Genomic DNA, 6,474 nt, shown 5'->3' with positions numbered 1-6,474 from the left:
TTGCTGATGCATTTCTCAGTTATTCTTAAAGTAATAAAATATATTTAAGAAAAAAAACAAAAAAGCTGCAATAGTATGGTAGCCTATGTTTATTTATTCTATGGATCAACACAAGCAAACTTGCCAAAGTTGAATACGGTTTCTAATGGTCTCAATATATTGGTTTACCTGGAGTCATGATAAATGTTCATGTTAATAGAAATGATTGAAACATCTAATGGAATTTATGAAGATTCCCCCAGAAGAAATATATCACTATATAACTTAAAGTAGTAAGCGACTTACTCATGTAAGTTTTGATATTTACAATCATCATTTATAGCTGAGGGGGGATTTCTGTTTATTATTTAAGGGTGGGTGCTGTGGTATGGTGTGGAATAGTCTCACAGATGATTTAGAACATGTTTCTATTCAGCATCAGGCCAGACATTGAGCATTACTGCAATCCAGTGTCATGCTATCATGAGACCTCTGGCACATGCAAAGGGAACAAGTGTAATCACATGGTTTAGATCAGGGAGGGGGCCACAAAAAATCTGAACTCATGAGGGGCTGCAGTTGCTCGTGAGTCCCCCCCATCACCACATTAGCAGCCTCCCTCTTGACAGCGGCTATGTGATTTTGCTTTAGAGTTTATTTAGTACAATTCTACACATTTTGCAATAGGGTATAGAGAAAGTTTTGCTGTTTTAAAGCAAGTTTGCTTCAATTCTACACATTTTGTCATGTTTCAGAGAGAAGATCTTGCAATTATATAACACATTTGTATATAGTTCTACACATTTTGCCCTGGGGCAAAGAGGAAAAGTTGCTGTAATTTGACACATTTTGCCATAGGGTGGACAGAGGTAAATGTTTTTAAAATTATATCTGAGTAAGACTGACTAACAAAATCAATGGGGGCCTCCCGGACGGTAAATTGACCATGATTACTAAGTTTAGATACTGTAGCTGGCTACTAGACTAATTTAACAATCTAAAAATGTTTAACTGAAATGGGCTATGGGAGTGACTGTATCAGTGACTGACATAACAAGAGGAAAACTGCTAATGCTCAACCAAATTTTGAAATTGCACTTTGTGTATTCTACTATTCTAGCTTGCAACAGTAACTGAGACACCCACTGAATAAAAAATACATTTGATCCGAGGGCCCATCCCTGGGTTAGATGCACTATGCTGTTCCTACAGGAGAGGGCCACAATGTCACACTTTTACATTTCTTGTTCATAGTAATATCATCTGCCGTGGATATAATTTCTCAGAAATGCAAAGGCCTTAATGTATTTATATACAGATATGAACTAGTAACTGCAACGTTCATATACATTGCTTTATTTAATTTAAATTATTTAATAAGTATTCAAACACTAAAAAGCATACAAAGTCCAAGTTTGCTTTGCATTTGCCAATGTCCATACATATTTCCAAAGCCTAAAAATGTTTTGTTTTTTTTTATTTGCCAAAAATGTACAAACACTTTAAAAGCAAGTAACTGAAATAAGTTGTTTGGGACTGGCATTGTAGTGATATTAACTGGTTATACCTTTGCCAGTAATAAGGTTATCAACTGAGCAGATATTGAACTAAATGTCAATTAAACATCTAGCTTATAAGAACATATCAAGTGTTGTCTGGCATTAAAAAATATATATATATTGCAACCATCTCTTGGAGTTGTCAGAGAACCGTCAATTTAAACATCGACCTTGACATGCTTACAACTATGATGCTTATTAATATTATAATGGTTACAGTTGTTATAATAATACATCAGTTTCCAGTCTATGAATATAAAGTAATTTTTATCGACATGGCTAGAGAAAAACCTGACCCTTTAACCCAGGTGGCTCCAAGTTTCCAGTAAAGATCATCACCCTTTGGTATACTCTGTAATTTTAGTGACATTTTGCTGGCCTCAACTGGTTATTAGTCATCCTTGGTTGTATCTCCTCAGATCTTATTAATATAAAAAATGCACCTAAGTGGTCAACAAATGCAGTCCAGTAGTCTTACACATTTTCATAATAATGGTTAGATCTGATTGCGCAAACAGCCCTCTCTTGTCAGTATATCTGTGACATCATACACCCTTGTTTAATGGCTCTTTCAAACTACCAAACATTGTAATGTAGAATCTCTGAAAAATGGTCAATGATGTTTTGTTATATTAGCTATACAGTAGTGAATAAATAATACTGAAAAATATATAAACGCAACATGCAACAATTTCAAAGATTTTACTGAGTTACATACAGGTCATATATTGAAATAAATTCATAGATTTCACATGACTGGGGAATACAGATATGCATCTGTTGGATACCTTAAAGGCATGACTAAGGGCCTCAGGATCTCGTCACAGTATCTCTGTGCATTCAAATTGCCATCAATAGAATGAAATTTTGTTTGTTGTCTGTAGCTTGTGCCTGCCCATACCATAACCCCACCATCACCATGGGGCACTCTGTTCCCAACATTGACATCCGCAAACCGCTCGCCAACACGACACCATACACATTGTCTGCAGTTCTGAGGCCGGTTGGATGTATTGCAAAATTCTCTAAAACAATGTTGGAGGCGTCTTATGGTAGAGAAATGAACATACAATTCTCTGGCAACAGCTCTGGTAGACATTTCTGCAGTCAGCATGCCAATTGCACCCTCCCTCAAGACGTGTGGCATTGTGCTGTGTGACAAAACTGCACATTTTACAGTGGGTTTTTAATGGCCCCAGCACAAGGTGCACTTATGTAATGATCCTGCTGTTTAAACAGCTTCTTGATATGCCACACCTGTCAGGTGGATTGATTATCCTGTCAACAGAGAAATGCTTACTAACAGGGATGTAAACAAATAAATGCACAACATTTGAGAGAAATAATCTTTTTGTGTGTATGGAACATTTCGGAGATCTTTTATTTCAGCCCATGAAACATGGGACCAACACTTTACATGTTGCGCTTATATTTTTGTTCAGTGTAGTTTAAAAAAATGGCCCCTAACCACTACAGGCAGCAGTGTTAGCAGCACTTATACGACAGTAAATTGTCGCCTAACTAGTGTGTACCATAATCCATTATCAACAGTCTCCCTCATATAAAGTTCCAGAGCTCAAACAAAAGGTAGATATGAGTGTTGGACATAATTCTTTTTACAGGCCAAAGAGTACCATCCAATATACCACGTACAAACCTCATATGTTGCCTAAGTGAGAGACTGTACCAGGTTTTTGTAAATGTGTTATGAGGAAAAAGCTAAAACAATATTGAGCATGTTGATTTTCCTCAGGTAAACCAATATTTTTTTTTTACAAAGGAAATGTACTTCTGTTTATGTGATTCATTTATGGTTACTACTTAAAGTATGTTGATTGAGCTTCACTGCTTGAAATGTAAAGGAATAAAAATGATAATTGTTTACATTTATGATGATGTTTTGTAATTCTTAGTATAAAAATGGTCTAAGTGGGATGCCATAGGCTAGGGGCATTTCTAATGCCATGTCCTCTAGAGATCATGCACACTAAAAGGTGATCAAATCAGTAGTTAAAAAAGTTTATTGTAAGACTTTCACCACAAAGATACGCTTGTTCAGGTTCATTCGAGACAGTAGAGCAGTGGACTTTTAACAGGTAACGTCCAGACATAAAATGTTAAAAAGTTTAACATTAAATGCAACGTCTTTTATAACACGTGTTTTTGTTTGTCACTGGTTTCCACCCTAAAGAAGAATGTTGTTACAGGATGAGGTCGGGTCAGGAAGTGACCTCATGAAACCTTTCAATCTCGTTACCTGACAGGACACACCCTTGTTTCATTTTCTTAACCAAAAATAATGAAGATTTGGTTTGATGATATGATCGACTACTGTAGCTCTACATCTGGCTTGACCAGTTTGAAAGGCACTATTGTAGCCCAAATGGAAAGCTCGTGTTTATTTTACATCACTCTTATCAGACCACATACTTTTCACATGATAAATGGAAACCAGCCAGCCCAATGTCTGTTTTGTATATAACTATGTTTCAGCATGAGTTGTTTTTTTACCATGGCACATTTTATTATGGAGACTGCACATACTCAATGATAGTTACAGTATCATAGAAAATATCCACCCTTCTTGCACAGTTGTCACATGTTCAGTGGCTTACAGCCTGGGCTTTCAATGCATTTCAATCATGTACATTTCCCACGGAACCACTCAACCTAGAAATTATTGAAAATGTGTTGTTTTTTTAAACACGCTTGCATGGTTGTGGTTCATTCAGATTTTTACTTAATCATCACATTCACTAGTCTCATTACAATTTGTAAATGTTTTTTTGTGTGTTTAATTTAATTAATTAATCTTTATCGTTTCGTTTATTGTTTCTAAGGAGACAGTAATGCATAACAACTATTTTGTTTGCATGACCTTAACTATCAGTGAGACAGTCTTGCATTTCTCATGAAGATTGTTATGAGATTATCACAATGTCCTAGACCTACACCAAGTAGCATGACCTCTCCTCCTAGATGCACATTTTCTGATAGCTTCATCAGAGACACGTTACCTAACCGACTTTTTGTCTAAGGACGTAATCCTTCTGAACCCACAAACATACAACAGTAGCCTATTGTATTTTGTGAATGTTTGTGAATGTTGTTTTGGAACTGCCACCTTGACAGAATACACTTTTACTAATGTCTAGGTCCCTAAACTGATGTGTTGCGCATAACTTGAAATTCCAACAGTTAAAAACATTGGAAGATGTTTGAAGCACGATATTGTGTAACCAAAGCATGTCCTATTCATGCTCCATTGGTCCTAAATCATGTTCTCTGGTACATGTTCTCACAACCTGCATGGTGTTGTTCATAGTTTTATTCTTGTGTGACGTTCACAACCTGCATGGTGTTGTTCATAGTTTTATAAAGTACAAGAACTTGGTAATCTGTAATCGCTTACTTAACAATCCTCATACAAATAGGGTCTTGCAATGCATTGTTTTCTCTCACCAAGGAGAATGCATTGTTTGATTGTTTCCTGATCCAGTTTGTCCAAGTTTATACCTATAATTGTCATTCACAATCACATTGTTTTCATTTCAAGTACCTACTGGAACTTAGTGTACTGTACACATTACCTGCACATTACTTTGGATTGACATAGTTTTCTATTTACTTATAAGTTCCCAGTATATTTGTCACAGAATGCCCCTTGAAACCGCCCAAGTTAACCTACTAAACCACCTTCGGCAAAAGAAGGCAAAGAAGATTAGTGGGAAAATGACATGTCAATAATGAGCAGTAAAGCAGTGTCAATTCAAAGTGATGTTGGCTCTGTATTTATTATGTAGAGTAGAAGCTGAAGATGAACACTCAACAAATGTTAATGAGGTACATATTAACAGATCATCAACTTAGAAAAATGTTCAGAAGTAACACAATCTACAATATTCCTAGATGTTCTGTCTATTACATAACTGAGCCACTGTTTTGGCACAGAGTGGCTTAGGCAGTGTCATAAAGGTTCAGTCATACAAGTAAATAAAAACTAGGCTTCATAGAGTGCAAATTTCTTTATTTTTGCCCTTGTGTTTGTTTCATATAAATATACCCTAGCCTAGAGAGAAAAGAGATGCTGTGTTGTTGGATCAATATTTACATAATTTTATTTACATATTACAAATTCATTATCATTTTATTGTAGTATGCTGTATTCACAGAGTGTACAAAACATTAGGAACACCTTCCTAATATTAAGTTGCACCCCCTTTTCCCCTCAGAACAGCCTCAATTTGTCGGGGCATGGGCTATACAAGGTGTTGAAAGTATTCCACAGGGATGCTGGCCCATTTTGACTCCAATGCTTCCCACAGTTGTGTCAAGTTAGCTGGATGTCCTTTTGGTGGTGGACCATTCTTGAAACACACCAGAAACATTTGAGCATGAAAAACCCAGCAGTGTTGCAATTGACACACTCAAACCGGTGCCTGGCACCTACTACCATACCCCATTCAAAGACACTTAAATATTTTGTCTTGCCCATTCACCCTCTGAATGGCACACATACATAATCTCAATTGTCTCAAGGCTTCAAAATACTTCCTTAACATGTCTCTTCCCCTTCATCTACACTGATCGAAATGTATTTAACAAGTGACATCAATAAGGGATCATAGCTTTCACCTGGATTCACCTGGTCAGTCTGTCATGGAAAAAGCAGGTGTTCCTAATGTTTTTTACACTCAGTGTACATGTATGCAAAAACATGTACTGGAAGAATTACTTTTTGAATCCTTTTGTTAGTTTATTTATTCAGATTTTTATAACTTTATGTTGGTATAGCTTGTTTGTCAACCTTGGTTGTCCTTAAATCCAAGTGAAATCTCATCTTAATCTGTGTTTTATGTTGGGTTGCTTTTTGTTCACACCCTTCCCCACCCTTTTTGAGAAATGTTCCCTGTGGGTGTCTCATATGTCACCACTT

Source organism: Oncorhynchus masou, chromosome 14, assembly GCF_036934945.1.
Source record: "Oncorhynchus masou masou isolate Uvic2021 chromosome 14, UVic_Omas_1.1, whole genome shotgun sequence".
Classification (NCBI taxonomy): Eukaryota; Metazoa; Chordata; class Actinopteri; order Salmoniformes; family Salmonidae; genus Oncorhynchus; species Oncorhynchus masou.
The sequence above is the reverse complement of the archived record's forward strand: the minus strand, read 5'-3'. Positions refer to the sequence as shown.